The sequence below is a fragment of the Rhinopithecus bieti genome, unplaced genomic scaffold, assembly GCF_001698545.2.
Source record: "Rhinopithecus bieti isolate Rb0 unplaced genomic scaffold, ASM169854v2 scaffold_10181, whole genome shotgun sequence".
Lineage (NCBI taxonomy): Eukaryota > Metazoa > Chordata > Mammalia > Primates > Cercopithecidae > Rhinopithecus > Rhinopithecus bieti.
Window position 1 is genome coordinate 1,011,950 of NW_016806624.1, and position 16,994 is coordinate 1,028,943.

The window sequence follows — 16,994 nt, forward strand, 5'->3', positions numbered from 1 at the left end:
ATAATAATAATAATTATTATTATTATTATTATTATTAGGTAGATGTGAGGTTTCACCATGGTGCCCAGGCTAGTCTCCAACCCCTGAGCTTAAGCAGTCCTTCCACGTCAGCCTCCCAAAGTGCTGGGATTACAGGCTCCAGCCACCACACCTGGCCTGTTTGCTCATTTTCTGTTTCATTGTCTACTCCTTATTATTTTCTTCCTAGTTCTTACTTTGGATTTAATTTGTCCTTTATTTAAAAACATTTTTAAGATAGAAGTTTGAATAATTGATTTTGGACCTCTCTTCTTTCATAAAATTAGCACTTAACAGCTATAAATTTCTTTGTAGGCCCTCCTTTACCAGCATTTCACAAATTTTATTATACTATATTTTTATTTTCATTCAGTTAAAATTGTTTGTGTGTTATTTCTTCTTGGATTGTGATTAGATAATATACTCTTATTTTAATCTTTCTAATATTGAAAGATTAAATGGTGTTAAATTAAAAGATTTACAAGCCTTGTGGCTTGTAGATTAAAAGCCTCATGGTCTATCATATGTTCTATCTTGGTGAATGTGTCTCACACTCTTATTTTAATTCTTAATTTTGTGTTTACATAGTTGATATATATATTTATGCGATATATGAGGTGTTTTGATACAGGTGTGCAATGCGTAATAATCACATCATGGAGAATTTTGGTATCCAACTCCTCAAGCATTTATCCTTTGTGTTACAAATAATCCAATTATTTTAGTTATTTTAAAATGTAAAATTAAATTATTATTCATTATAGCCACCCTGCCGTGCTATCAGGTAGTAGGTTTTGTTCATTCTATTTTTTTGGTACCCATTAACCAGCCTACCCGCATTCCCCACCCTCCCCAACTACCTTACCAGCCTCTGGCAACCATCCTTCTACTCTCTATGTCCGTAAGTTCAGTTGTTTTGAGTTTTAGCTCCCACAAATAATTGAAAACATGCAGTTTGTCTCTCTGTGCCTGACTTATTTCACTTAACATAATGATCTCGAGTTCCATCCACGTTGTTGCAAATGGCAGGATCTCATTCTTCTTATGGCTGAATAGTACTCCATTATGTGTATGTACCAGATTTTCTTTATTTATTCTTCTGTTGATGGACACTTAGGTTGCTTCCAAACTGGCTACTGTGGATAGTACTGCAATAAACATGGGAGTGCAGATATCTCTTCCATAGCATGATTTCTTTTATTTTGGGTATATACCTAGCAGAGGGATTGCTGGATCATATGGTAGTTCTATTTTTAGGTTTTTGAGGAACCTCCAAACTGTTCTTCATAGTAGCTGTACTAATTTACATTCCCACCAACAGTGTATAAGGATTCCCTTTTCTCCACATCCTTGCCAGCATTTGTTACTGTCATAATAATAAATGCCATTTTAACTGGGGTGAGATGATATCTCATTGTAGTTTTGATTTGCATTTCTCTGATGATCAGTGATATTGAACACCTTTTTATATGCCTGTTTGCCATTTGTATGTCTTCTTTTTTCTTTTTTTTTTTTTTTTTGAGACAGAGTCTTGCTCTGTCGCCCAAGCTGGAGTGCAGTGGCGCGATCTTGGTTCACTGCAAGCTCCGCCTCCCTGGTTCATGCCATTCTCCTGCCTCAGCCTCCTGAGTAGCTGGGACTACAGGCACCCTCCACCACGCCTGGCTAATTTTTTGTATTTTTAGTGGAGACGGGTTTCACCGTGTTAGCCAGGATGGTCTCGATCTCCTGACCTCGTGATCCACCCGCCTCGGCCTCCCAAAGTGCTGGGATTACAGACGTGAGCCATCACGCCCAGCCTGCCATTTATATGTCTTCTTTTTCAGAAATGTCTATTCAAATCCTTTGCCTATTTTTTTTATCCAGGTATTAGACTTTTTTCCTGTAGAGTTGTTTGAGCTCTTTATATATTCTGGTTATTAATCTTTCGTCAGATGGATAGTTTGAAAATATTTTCTCCCATTCTGTGAGTTGTCTCTTCACTTTGTTGATTGTTTGCTGTGCTGTGCAGAAGCTTTTTAACTTAATGTGGTCCCATTTGTCCATTTTTGCTTTGGTTGCCTGGCCTGTGGGATATTGCTCAATAAATTTTTGCCCAGACCATGAGATTTTCCTTAATGTTTTCTTGTAATAATTTCATAGTTTGGGGTCTTAGGTTTAATTAAGTGTTTAATCCATTTTAATTTGATTTTTGTATATGGTGAGAGATAGGGTGTATCTTGCATCCTTGAAAAGTATATCTGCCCTTGTTGGGCCTGGTGTTCTAGCATTGTCAATTAGTTCTCTTTTGTTGATAATGTTGTTCAAGCGTTTGGTGTTATACCTTTTCTTTATCGTTGACCAATCAATTACTAAGGGAGGAGTATTGACAACTCCAAATGCGTATCTAGATTTGTCTACTTCTCCTTTTCACTCTGTCAGTTTTTGCTTCATGTATTTTAAGTTTTTAAATTAAGTGCATTCACATTTAAGATTTTTATGTCAGCCAGGTGCAGTGGCTTACACCTGTAATATCAGGACTTTGGGAGGCCAAGGCGGGTAGATCACTTGAGGTCAGGAGTTCGAGACCAGCCTGGCCAATATGGTGAAACCCCGTCTCTACTAAGAAATACAAAAAAAATTAGCCGGTTGTGGCGGCGGGTACCTGTAGTCCCAGTTACTCAGGAGGCTGAGGCAGGAGAATTGCTTGAACCCGAGAGCTGGAGGTTGCAGTGTGAGCCGAGATCACGCTACTGCACTCCAGCCTGGGCAACAGAACAAGACTCCATCTCCAAAAAGAAAAAAAAAAGTTTCTAACTATAATAGTGGATTTGTGTATTTCACTTTGCAATTCTATAAGTTTTTGACTCACTTTTTTTTTACACTTGGTTGTTAGGTGCATACACACTAAGATTTTTTTTTCTTCTTAGAGAATTGATGCTTTTATCATTATGTAATGTCATTCTTATCCATGAGAATTTTCCTTTATCTGAAGCGTGCTGTGTCTCACATTAATATAGCTACCCCAGTTTTCTTTAGATTAGTGTTAGGGTGGTATATCTTTTTCCATCCGTTACTTTTAACCTAGCTGAGTCTTTATATTTATAGTAGGTCTCTATGGTATTCAACATGTAGTTGGGTCTTATATTTTTCGCCACTCTGACAATCTTGAGCTTTTAATTGGTATATTTAAAACTTTCATATTTAAAGTGATCATCAAGATAATTGAATTAATATCTGTCATGTGTGTAACTTTTCTATTTATTGTATTTTGTTTCTTTTATCTTTTTCTGCCTTGTTTTAATGGAGCACTTTATGATTCTATTTTATCTCTTCTCTTAACATATCAATTATACTTCTTTTAAAACATCTTAGTAGCTGCTCTTGAGTTTTCAATATAACAATTTTATATATAAATTATATTTATTGTGTACATATATATAAATTTGTAGCTAATCTAAGTCTGCCTTCAAATAACACTAAATTGCCTCATGTGTAATACAGGCTTATTTAAAGAATGTATGTCCAATTCTTCATTCCTGTTCCTTATGACATTGCTGTCCTTCATTTTATTTATCCATTTACTATAATAATTAATACATTGTTACTATTATTACTTTAATAGTTATCTTTTATATCAATTAAGGATAAGAAAAATATATTTTATTTTAGCATTAGTCTTTTTTAATTTTTAGTTATTATAGACACATAATAGTTGTATGCATTTATAGGGTATGTGTGATATTTCGATCCAAGGATATAAGGTGTATGATCAAATCTGGGTGATTGGGATCTTCTTTTTTTGATGTCCTTCCTTTCTTTATATAGACCTAAGTTCCTGACCTATGTTATTTTCCTTTTTCCTGAAGAGCTTTAAAAAATATATTTCTTGGAGTGCAGGTCTGCCAATAATGAATTCTCTTAGTTTAGGTTTGTCTTAGAAACTCTGTTTCTCTTTAATCTTTGAAAGATAATTTCATTGGATACAGAATTTACATGGTTTCTGATAGAAATAACTGAAATTTCTATCCTTGTTTCTTCAGGAGTAAGGTGTATTTTTTCACTGTATTCTTTCAAGATTTTCTCTCTGTCTTTTATTTTCTGCCATTTGAATATGATATGCGTACATCCAGATTTTTTGGTATCTACCTATTTAGTATTTCTGAACTTCCTGGATCTGTAGTTGGATATCTGTCATTGATGTTGAAAAGTTCTTAGCCATTATTACTTCAAATACTTTTCTGCTCCCTTCTCTTTTTCTTCTCCTTCTAGTATGTCAATTACATGGAAGTCACACCTTCAGATATTGTCTCAGAATTCCTAGATGGTCTATTCTGGGGTGTGCGTGTGCATGTGTGCATGTATGTGTGTATGTGTGTGATTCTTTTTTCTCTGTGTATTTAAGTTTGGGAAGTTTATATTGACCCTATTATCAAGTTCACTGGTTCTTTCCTTAGCAAGTTCAGTCCTTAGCATGTTCAGACATTCTTCATTTCAGATATCTAGCATTAAAAAGACTTTTTCTTAGAGTTTTCATCACTCTGCATACATTAATTATCTATCTCTTCTTGCATGTTGTCTACTTTTTCCTTTAAAGCTGTTAACATATTAATTATAGTTATTTTAAATTCTCTGTTTATTCCAAAATCTGTGTCATATTTAATCTAGTTATGATGGTTGTTTTATCTTCTTTGCCCATGTTTCAGTATGTCTTACATATTTTTTTTACTGAAAGCCAGACATGATGTATTGGGTAATGGGAAATGAGGTAAACAGTCTTTTAATGTGTAGTAGTAGGTATTCTGTCAATAATTGCTAATGAATGATGCATGTTTGCATTGTAAAGTGTAACTCTAAAATGAAACTTGTAGCTCCTTTAAGTCTTTATACTCTTTGGAAGAACCAAATGAACTCAGTTTTTTTCTGGTATGGAAACATTTTCAGTTAATGTAGCATGACTGAAGCATTTTACTCTGTCAGCTGATTAAGTTTCAAAGTTATATAGTGCCATCTTTTTTAATCCAAACTTGTAAAATCATGCTTAATAATATTATTTTCTTATGTCTCTGAATTTACATTATATGTTTTAGTCACTATAAAATTTTTATATTTTTCAAATTAGAATATACTGCTATTATTATTAAAGTAGTACTCCATATTGTCTTTTAATAAATATTAAATTTTGGTCAGGGCCAGTAAGATGCCAAAATTATGCTATCTATGTATCCACACACATAAATAAATGCACATACATATACACACATATATATTATATATACAATATATATAAACTTTCATCTGTAGACATTCACATATGTAGACATATTCACATAGTAGCTAAAACAATAATGTAAAGACATTCTTTAGAAAAGTTATTAAAATAAAGTCTAACAATTAAATTATTTCAATAATTAGACTTTTGCCATAGTGTGGACTAATGCCAAAAAATAGGTAGGTCCAGTCTGCTGATTACTGCATTAAGTATCTGGAATTTCAGAATAAACTGTGTGTGTGTGTGTGTGTGTGTGTGTGTGTGTGTGTGTGTGTGTGTGTGCTGCAGAAATAATAAAACTACTGAAATAGATTTTGTCACTATCAAATTTTGGAACTTTGATGGGAGATTTTCTTCATTTTGCTGGAAAAATAAAGTTAATTTGTAGGCAGACACCATTGTCCGAATTGACTGGTAAGAATTTTAGCTATCATTAACTAATTCAGCAACATTTTTCTCATAGTACTAAGGAAGACTACAATGGCCAAAGTTTCCTTGTTCCAGCTACCCTCCCTATCTTTGCAATGACTATTATATACCCACACATACACATACATACACCCCAACATGTTAGTATAGTTCTAATAGCTAGCTTCCTCTGGTAACTGGCATCTTTACAGTGACATGAAAAGAAAAATGTGTAAAGTAGTAGTAGAAAAAAATATAAATATGTTATGATACTTTCTTTGACTGTTGGAAACTTAACCTTCAACTCAGAAATGCTTATACTAAGTGTGATCATTATTGTATATGGTATGGGGACAGTCTAGGTCCTGGATTCTGCTAGGCACCACCCTTATTAAATATTTTCTTACCTAAGTTCAGTATCTTGAATTCACTTTTTAAAGTATATTGCATATAATATGTAGAATATATATGTATTCTACATAAGTAGAATTAACGTTCAAACTCTGTTTTAGAAAACACATGAGCAAATTGTAATAATTATCCTATTGGGTAAATACTAAATCTAAAAATGTTTGCCAGATGTGGGTATAGAAGGTTCTGACTGAGTACATCACCTAAATTCTGTCTTTTCTTTACTATAACAAGTGATTCATAGCCGAACTCAGTTATGTATTAGAACAGTTCTCTAATGGAAAATCATTCTAAATTTAGAATGTCTTTTTATTCCCTTTTTTTTTTCTGCAATGGGCAAGCTTAACTTTGAGATTTTTACAGTTGGCACAATTTAGACTATCATTATCTCATCATTTTAAAAGTTGCTTCTTAAAGAAAAAATCAATCATGTTAAAAAGCATTAGGAAACTGTTCTTTAATCTGGTAATTTTATGTGTGTTATCTCTTTGAAGAACTGACTGATCATCTATTTATTTTTTCCTTTGGAGGCAGACTTTAGAAGTACATGTTCTATATACTAGTGATTGTTTAACAAAATGCTTGACAGAGTTTAAAGTACCATGATTATCTAACAAAAACAAAGATGTTGATACATTAGCAACACGATTATCTTCAGTTTAAAATTAAGATTGCTTAGACTGAAAATTTAACGAGGCATTTAAAGATTTTCCTTCGCTATATAGATCTTCTGTTTGGTTTGAAAACATCTGTTATGATTTTTAAAAGAATCTCCAGACTAAATGCAAATTAAATTTATACTCAGTACTCTATGTTTGCTCTTTCCATTCTTACAAATCTCCCAACAGAACCAATAAGAATTGTGTACCTAAATCAAGAGTAAGCTATTATTTTTGTGGTACAAAATGCATTATATTATTTTCACACTGTTAAGGGGGGTCATATAATGTAGGAGGAAATGACACAAAATATAATCACAAATGGGCTGCCTCATATATCTTAAAAAATGAAAAGACATGATAAATTCTGTCATTTATAATAGTATGCTTTTACCCTATATAAGGAAATTTTGTTTTGTTAAATGACATTTCAAATAAAAATATCATTTGCATAGAAAATGATCTGCTTTAATATTTAAAATATTTCAGAAAAGCATGTATGTCAAAAGACTGATAGATGCCGAGTTACAGAAGCTTAATTTAATGAATAACCTTTATGGCACAATTTCTGTCAGTCTCTGTATAGTAACCACTTTGTCTCTGACTGAGATGCCACTTGTTTTGACCAAAAACTCGCCCTTTTACCCTTTTATTACTTATTATATAGTATTATATATTTTATTACATTATCCACCATTAAGGGAGGTATGTACACATATGATGCTTCCAAATTTCTACCTCTCATGGTTTACAGTTAGTCAGCAGATAGTCTCTAATTGATGCACAATTTATTTGGATTCAGAGATTTACTGAGCACCTAATTCCAGAGATTTACTGAGATGGTTCCAATGGATACTGTGCATTGTGGATATGGTGATGATGAAAACAAAAGTCTTATCCTGGAAGGACATCTTTTTTTTTCACTTTTCTCTTTTTCTTTCTCCAACTCTTGATCAGTTACTTTGAGAGCATCTTCCTCTAACCCACTTGCATTCATGAGCCAAAACGTAAAATTACTAGGCTAGGGATGTGTAGTGTTATGAAGAAAAATAACAATACACAATTTTAAATTTGAACATAAAATAGAATCAGAGTCATTTACCTGTAGAACTTTTTGGAATACTTAAAAGTCCCCTTTAGAACTTCTTCAGTCATTTTCATGTACCTTTTCCTTGTTAAATCTGCTTTTCTTTAAATACCACTAGTTCTATAGGAAACTTTAAAATATATTTCATTCTGCTACATTGCTAATGCCAACAGTATTGTCATATACTATTCCTCATTTCACAGACACTGATTTAGTCTGCAAAATATGTTAAATAGGCTTATTTGAGCCATTCTCAGACATACAATAACAATTTATCCCATTATTTTAATTCAGTTTAATTTAATTTTTTTTGAGACAGGGTTCATTCTATCACTCAGGCTAGAGTGCAGTGGCATGAACACAGCTCACTGCAGCTTCAACCTCCTGGGCTCAGGTGATCCTTCTGCCTCAGCCTCCCATGTAGGTGGGACCATAGGCATGTGCTACCACACCTGGCTAACTTTTCTATTTTTGGTAGAGACAGGGTCTCACTTTGTTGCTGTGTTCATCCACTCTTGCATTGCTGTAAAGAAATACCTAAGACTGGGTAATTTCTAAATGAAAGAAACTTAATTGGCTCACGGTTCTTCAGGCTGTGCAGAAAGCATGATGCTGGCATCTGCTTGGCTTCTGGGGAGGCCTCCAGGAACTTACAACCATGGAGGAAGGCAAAGGGGGAGTGAGGTATCTCACATGGCGGAGCAGGAGCAAGAGAGAGAGGGAGGAGGTGCCACACACTTTTAAAAGACCAGACCTCACAAGAACTCACTCACTGTTGCAAAGACAGTACCAAGGGGGTTGGTGCCAAACCGCCTCCATGATCCAATCACCTCCCACCATGTCCCACCTCCAACACTGGGGATTACAATTTGATATGAAATCTGGGCAGGGACACAGATCCAAACCATATCAGTTGCCCAGGCTGGTCTGGAATTCCTGGGCTCAAGTGATCTTCCCACCTCAGCTTCCCAGAGTGCTGGGATTACAGGCATGAGTCACAGTGCCCAGCTATACCATTATATTTAGAGTAAATTTTTTCAGGGTTCCAAGAATGAGCTTCAAAACTTGAGAACGAAATCAATTTACAAAGCCGAGTCTGCTGTCTTGTGTAGTTAATCTGAGAGGAGAAATCAATTGCCAAATTGTAGAACAGAGTATTCTGTGTATATTCAGGTATGTATATTTAACTATGTAGAAACTTTATTTTAAAATATTCTGTGTGTATGTGTGTGTATTATAACAGGGGTCCCCAACTGTGGCCTGTTAAGAACTGGGCCACACAGCAGGAAGTCAGCTGTGGGTAAGCAAGGGAAGCTTCATTTGTATTTATAGCCACCCCCTGCCCCCCGCCACCCCACATTGCCCACATTACTGCCTGAGCTCCACCTCCTGTCAGATCAACAAGGATTACATTCTTATAGGAGCGAGAACCCTTCTGTGAACTTCTTATGTGAGGGTTCTTGATTGCCCGCTCTTTTGGAGAATCTAATGCCTGATGATCTGTCACTGTCTCCCATCACCCCCAGATGGGACTGTGTAAATGCAGGAAGACAAGCTCAGAGCTCCTACTAATTCTACACTGTGGTGAGTTGTGTAATTATTTTGTTATATATTACAAAGTAATAACAATAGAAATAAAGCGCACAATAAATGCAATGTGCTTGAATCACCCTGAAACCACCATCACCCCCAACCCCACCCTGGTCTGTGGAAAGTTGTCTTCCCATGAAACTGGTCCCTGGTGCCAAAAAGGATAGGGACAACTGTTATATCACACATTCATGTGTCCACCATTCACATTTAACAAATATTAATGTTGTCCCATTGCTGTTTTTGGGCTTTTATTGTTGTTCCTTTAAAACGTTGCCAATATCATATTGCTTTAATTACCATAGTTTTTTTTTTTTTTTTTTTTTTTTTGAGACGGAGTCTCACTTTGTCGCCCAGGCTGGAGTGCAGTGGCTGGATCTCAGCTCACTGCAAGCTCCGCCTCCCAGGTCTACGCCATTCTCCTGCCTCAGCCTCCCGAGTAGCTGGGACTACAGGCGCCCGCCACCTCGCCCGGCTAGCTTTTGTATTTTTTTTAGTAGAGACGGGGTTTCACCGTGTTAGCCAGGCTGGTCTCGATCTCCTGACCTCGTGATCCGCCTGTCTCGGCCTCCCAAAGTGCTGGGATTACAGGCTTGAGCCACCGCACCCGACAAATTACCATAGTTTTATAATAGGTATTGAAGCTCTCCCCTCCTTCTTCAAAATTAGTTTGGCCTTTTCTGACTCTTTACTTTCCTATATTAGTTTTGGAATCTTAGTGTCAGTTTCTATTTTAAAAACTAATAGAATTTTAGTTAAGCTGCTTATTCATTCAGCCTTGATGATGTGTTTGCAGGAAATTTACATGATTCCTAAGTGTTTTCTCATGCACTGAATGAAGACCCGTTCTTATGTGAGGTAATGCAAGAACCTAGGTAGGGCCATCCAGGAAGAGTTATGCCCCAGAGAAGAGAGAAACCTTTGGATAGGACAGGTGATGAGACAAGGCCTAATGAATAGAATGTCTTTTTTTTTCCCTATAGTGCGATAACTGCAATTCTTAAGATCCTATGTTATTTAAAATTATGTTTAAAAGTATTACTTGGATATGAAAAAAATTGATTACCACCCAGAGTTTCCAGTTCACAATGTTATAGTTAGTTTTCCTGCAGAAATTCAACTATAAAGGCTTCAATCAAACCTAACAAAACACATATAATTGCGTTAATTTTTCCTTTTAAGCCACACTCCACTAACACTGTCTTCTCTTTCCCTTTGCCTTGACCTGGTGTTTTTACATGGAGCACAATGCATAGGCACCAGCGTTCTTAACAGAAGCACACATAACCAAATAACACTCCAATGAAGTACCTAGACTAAAGCAACCATGTGTTCCTATGCTACAGACATAGGCTTTTTATTTTTTTCTTCGAAGTTGGTCTAGTTCCCAATACCCCTTACTGTATAACCAACACGGGTCTAGTTAAAGCAAATTATGTTAACTAATGAATTAAGCACATTATATCCAATTCACATTATGAGAACTTTACTAGTTTAGTCTGGCATCAGAGCTTAGATAAAGATTCAGTCAGGAAATTGTCAACATCATGGAAGTCCTGTGGATTGCTGTAAGTGTATGTCCCAGAGGTTGGAGAACAAGGGAGACTGCGACTTTAATACCCCAAAGTCAGATGGTATCCTTGCTTAAAGAGAAATGAAGTACTGGCCAGGATCTCAAGAGTCTCAGGAGCAGGGGAACGAGACAAGTGATTTAGTTTCTCAGACTGGGGTATAAAATAGTGTCTTGTTCACAAGAAACAGGACCAGAGCTTAACTACTAGAATTCACTGGAAAACTAGAATAGAACTGGACCAAAAATATGCCATATTTTAATGCTGCTCTACAAAGTTAATGGCCTCTATCTCTTTAAATTCTCTCTAACAATGATGCAATTGGTCCCTGATCCCATGAGCAGAGTGGAGCCTTGCTGTATATGTGAATTGTATGACTCCAGTGTGGTAATTGCAGGAACAAATGGGCAGAAAAAAGGGCAAAGTTCATCACAGTGAAAATGGAACTCATGGCAGATCCTTTGGATCCCACGTTTTACAAGAGACTGTTTATTAGGTCTGCATTTTAACCTCATGAGTCTCCTCAGTTTATCCAAATGAAATATCGACCTCCACTGAGATTCAGTTCACTTCACTAAACCTCTAAGCCTTCATCACCAATTGTTAGACTGTTTATATGCTAGGTACAATGAATAAAATGAAATATAAAACATACTTTTGCTCAGTGGGATAACTAGTAAAATGGAATTCAGTGTCAAGCTATACACATAGGCTTAAAATTTATTATTAACAGCCACTTTGGAAGACACTTTGGCAGTTTCTTACAAAACTAAGCATACTTTTAACATAGGATCCAGCAATACTTAAATGTGGAAATCAAACTATTAAAGATTTCAGAAGATAATATGGAAGTAAATCCCCATGACCTTAGGGTAAAGAAGAATTTTTTTAAACAAGATATAAAGAACATGAAACGTGTGATTAACCAGTTCAACCACATTAAAATTAAGTTTAATCAAAAGATACCATAAAACAAACGGCACGGTGGAGGAAAAGGTGTTTGCTACTGTGTTACAGTTAAACACATTTAACTGACACAGTCCAGTTTCAAGAACATATAAAGAACTACAAATTAATAAAATCAAATACCCCAATAGAAAATATGCAAAGTACTTGAACACTTTACAAAAGAAGGCTTTTATACGCTTATTGACCAAGGGGTCAATAAGCGTATAAAAAGATGTTCAACCTAATTAATATTCAGAGAAAGGCAAATTATACCTACCATGTTTGGCATAAATTAAGAAATCTGAAAATACTAAATATTGGTGAAGATATGGTGCAACCAGGATTCTTACACACTACAGGTGAGAATGTAAATTGGTGCAATCACTTTGAAAAGCTGTTTGGCATTGTCTAGTAAATTTGAAATTTTACGCAATTTATGACCCAACAATTTATTTTGCACATCTATACTAGAGCAGTGATCCCTGGAATCTCTGAGGCATTTTCAGATCAAAAGTAGTTTCACAATGTTAAGACTTCATTTGCCTTAAAAAAAAAAAAAAAACTATATTGATATTTGCACTGATTGTGTAAAAGCTATTGTGGGAATAAATGCTGACACTTTAGCATGAATCAAGACAGCCATACTAGTATTCAGTGTGTTTGTAACTCCTATGCATTCACAATAAAACCCACGCCATTAAGAGTATCCTTGATGAAGCAGCAAATGTATTAGTTTTATTAAGTCACAATCCTTGAGTTCATGTCTTCTTAATATTCTGTGTTACCCATTACTGCTGCATGAATGCTGGCTACATGATATTTCTGGGTCAGAGGCAAAAGATGTTATTACAGTACAGCAAGCATCAGAAGCATCAACATATTTACATTGGTTCCCCTTGGCCCCAAATTCCACAAGGGTGACACCATATGGCCCATATAAATGCACACGCAGTGAGTTTGCATTGCAACTGAGAAACATGGAGCTTTAAGGAATCTACCACTTTTATAACAAGTATTAAGTTAACCTGTTCTTTGTCCAAGAGGAGAGATGTTACCTCATCTCTCAAAATTACCCTGACAAATGGCCTGAGTGAAACAACAAGTGATCAGGCACATGCAGCAAGATGTGGAGGATCACAAAAGGCCCAAGGATGACTGTCTCTCCCAATATGTATCTGTCTCTGTGTGTGCATATGTGTGCGTGTGTGTGTGTATGTGTCCCTGTGACTCTTTTTCTCTATCTCTGTGTGTGTGTTCCTAAAACCCTCCACAAATGAGAATCATTAACTCGATGTAATCTGAAATGTTTACTAAACACATAAAACTGGCAATGGAGATATTCCCTTGTTACCACTATTCATCTATTGGGGTGGGCCCGAGGTTTGCCAAACACTCCTTTGTTCTTGTTTTTGTTCTTCTTTTTTTAAATTATTATTTTTGAAACTCAACAACAGAGAGTTGAGTTAGTTTTTCTTCTCTCTATTATTTATCTATACTTAGTTCAAGGCACAGCATCAGTATCTGTATCAGTTCAAGCAGGGACCCTTCTTGTTTAATGCCTGTATTAGTTTTTATATTTCTATAGTCCCACTTATCCCTTCTCATAGACAGTTACTCAGATAAATTTGATATGTATATTTGAATCCCTATGTATCCTCATAAAATATTGCAGGTTGTTTTGTGGTGTGTTTACTTTTTATTTTTTAAGTCTGAAATGATTTCATATCTACAGAAATATTACTATAGTGGAAAGATTTACCATGTGTTTGTCACCCAGATTCAAAAATAGTAAAGATTTTACAACACTTGTTTTATCTTTCTCTATTTATATGTCCACAAATATTTTTCTGATCTCTTTGAGAGTAAGTTGTAGACATTATATCCTTTTTTCCTGAACATTTTAGCATGTATTTCCTAAGAACAAAGGATATTCTCTTATATAGCTGTCATACAATGGTAAAATTAGAAAGTTTGATATTGATACACTACTATTATCTAGTATACAGTTCATACTCCAGTTTCATTTATTGTCCCCAGCAATGTTTGTTTTCTGTAGCATTTTTTTCTCCCTAATCCAGTTTCCATTGCCTTTACTTGTTATCTTTTGAGTATTTAATCTGGAATAATTCTTCAGACTTTTTTGTTATTCAAGATTGTGTATGTAACTTTTGTTTACTTATATGGTGTAGCGCTACAGATCTTGTTCCCTTTCTTAACTATATTTTTTTTACTCTTTTTAAGATCCACTCATATAGGCCAGATGTGGGGGCTCATGCCTGCAATTCCAGCACTTTGGGAGGCCAAGATGGGAGGATCACTTGAGCCCAGAGTTTGAGATCAGCCTTGGTAACATAGTGAGACCCCATTTTTATGAAAAATTTAAAAATTTGCCAGGTTTGGTGTTGCACACCTGTGGTCCCAGCGACTTGGGAGAATGAAGTGGGAGGATTGCTTGAGCACAGGAGGTCGAGGCTGCAGTGAGCCATGATTGTGCCACTGCACTCCAGCCTGGGTGACAGAGCTAGACCCTGGCCCCGTCGCCCTAAAAAAGATTCACTCATATTAATGTGTAGACATCTATCTTGTTTGTTGCTTCTAACTTCTGCTTAGTATTCCACAATATACATCTGCCAAAAAAGAAATATATTTTATACTACAGCCTGAACATCCTATTAAAGGGATCTTTTGAAGCTGATGTCATGAATGTCAGTTGTAAACTTACATTGTACTTTGTGTCACTGTAAGTGAACTATTTGACATTGCCAGATCATTTCTGGGATTTCTTATGTTTGAAATATAGGTTGCAGAAGTATATATTCTCTTAGATGACTAAAACCTAAATCCTTGAGACAACTATCTACAGCTGACAGCTAAACTATAAAGATGGCTAATAGAAATAAAACTCAGGATTTTCTCCTTCAGTACTTGAGTTCATTGGTTTTAAAATCTGTTGGCTTATATACATCTGAAAGGATTTTTTAAAATCATGTACCTTATTGTGTATTTTCAGTTGATGTCTAAAATTTTCCTTTTATGTCTAAGTAATTGCAAAGGATAGAATTTCCAGTGTTGCAAATAATGTTATTTAAAAATAGAATTGATATATCCCTCTCTTAAATATATGCAGTTTAATCTAAATGCCATAGCAATTAGGTAACTATCATTATGCATTTAAAAAATACATCAACAGGTTCTATAGTCAAAATTTACATCATTTTCCCCTTTTAATTCAATGTGCTTATTCCCTTTAGAACTTTATCTTAATGTATATTTTAATATATCCTAATATATTTTATTTTATTATTTTTTTTTTGAGACGGAGTCTCGCTCTGTCGCCTGGGCTGGAGTGCAGTGGCTGGATCTCTGCTCACTGCAAGCTCCGCCTCCCGGGTTCACACCATTCTCCTGCCTCAGCCTCCCGAGTAGCTGGGACTACAGGCGCCCGCCACCTCGCCCGGCTAGTTTTTTGTATTTTTTTTTAGTAGAGACGGGGTTTCACCGGGTTAGCCAGGATGGTCTCGATCTCCTGACCTCGTGATCCGCCCGTCTCGGCCTCCCAAAGTGCTGGGATTACAGGCTTGAGCCACCGCGCCCGGCAATATATCCTAATATATTTTAAAATATATTTTTTGCTTGAGTATTTTAAAATTATACACTGTATTATATATCTCTACAGCAAAAACATGTATATTAACATTTATTAATTTGTTTCTATGATCAGAAAGAAAATAAAACTTTTCTTCTGGATTTGATGTTCATTACATTACAATAATTATTAGTTTCAGTGATTGTTTGGAAGAACATATACATATTACAAATTTTGATAAATAATTAAATACATAAGTAAAGTTTTTATTAGAAGATGTTGTTAATTGGATATATTTTTTCAGTTATTGCATTTATGTATGTAGTGCTATAACGAGGCAGGATTTCAGCATCAATTCAATTTCTATAGATGTGAATGCTGAGAAAATTTGCCCACATAAGAAGTAGACAGGGATAAAAGGAGTTTATTATAGAAATATCACTCAACTCTTTGAACTCCTTTTGAATTATTTGTCAAAATATAACCACGGGAATCTATCATCAAAGAATAGTTTTAACCATTGATCAGCTGGTTATTTGATTATGTGCTCCTGCAAACCTGATAAAAGTGAGGAATTGGAAACTACCTGATATGGTTTAATTAAAATCAATCATCAAAAGTTATTCTCTTAACATTGACACAAATGTTCAGTTGCCTCTTTTCTTGACACCATGTTTTTATACTCCAAGGCAATGCACTATTATAAAATTATAGTGATGAATTGATGGGTGCTGACGAGTTGATGGGTGCAGCACACCAACATGGCACAAGTATACATATGTAACAAACCTGCACATTATGCACATGTACCCTAGAACTTAATGTATAATAATAAAAAAAATTAAAAAAATAATAAACTAAAATAAAATAAAATAAAATTTAGATAGGTGAAAGATATGCCTTTCTTTGTAAGACAGAAGATAGGATTTTGAAAGTAGGAGCTTGATTTTTTTTTATAAAAGAGTGCATAAGGAGTCAAGAATCTCGAAAATGATGCTCTTAAAGCCATCTGAGCCTGTCTACATACCTATGTTAACATGAAACAGGGATACGTATAAAATTGCCGCTAAAAGAAATAGTATTTTTAAAGCTATCATTAATTGAAAAGAATCATAGTGTTATTAACACAGTAGTGTCAACCTTTCAGAGAAATAAGGAACATTACACATTTACACTACTGAGGTATTTATGTAAATCCATAGTTGATTATTTTGACAGAATGTACGTCTGATTCAACACACTTGAAACTTCACCTTCATTTTCCTTGAAGACCATTCACAGAGACTTACTCCACTGTGTTGAGGTCGGCCTAGAATACTAAATATTGGTGTTCTTGGAAGGTTATTTGATGTTTTAATTTAGGGCTCTGGATAATGTCATACACTTCTCTTTCTTTGCTTATTTTTGTTCCTCCACCTGAATTACTAGCTCTTCCTAATATGTGTGTATGCACATATATGGGGCT

At 35.2% G+C, this 16,994-nt stretch overlaps 1 protein-coding gene across 1 annotated transcript in view; it reads left to right on the plus strand.

Moving 5' to 3' along the window:
* ADAMTS6 (ADAM metallopeptidase with thrombospondin type 1 motif 6) overlaps window positions 1-16,994 on the plus strand; it is a 344,308-nt gene that overhangs the window by 170,499 nt on the left and 156,815 nt on the right. The gene's annotated exons all lie outside the window — the stretch shown is intronic.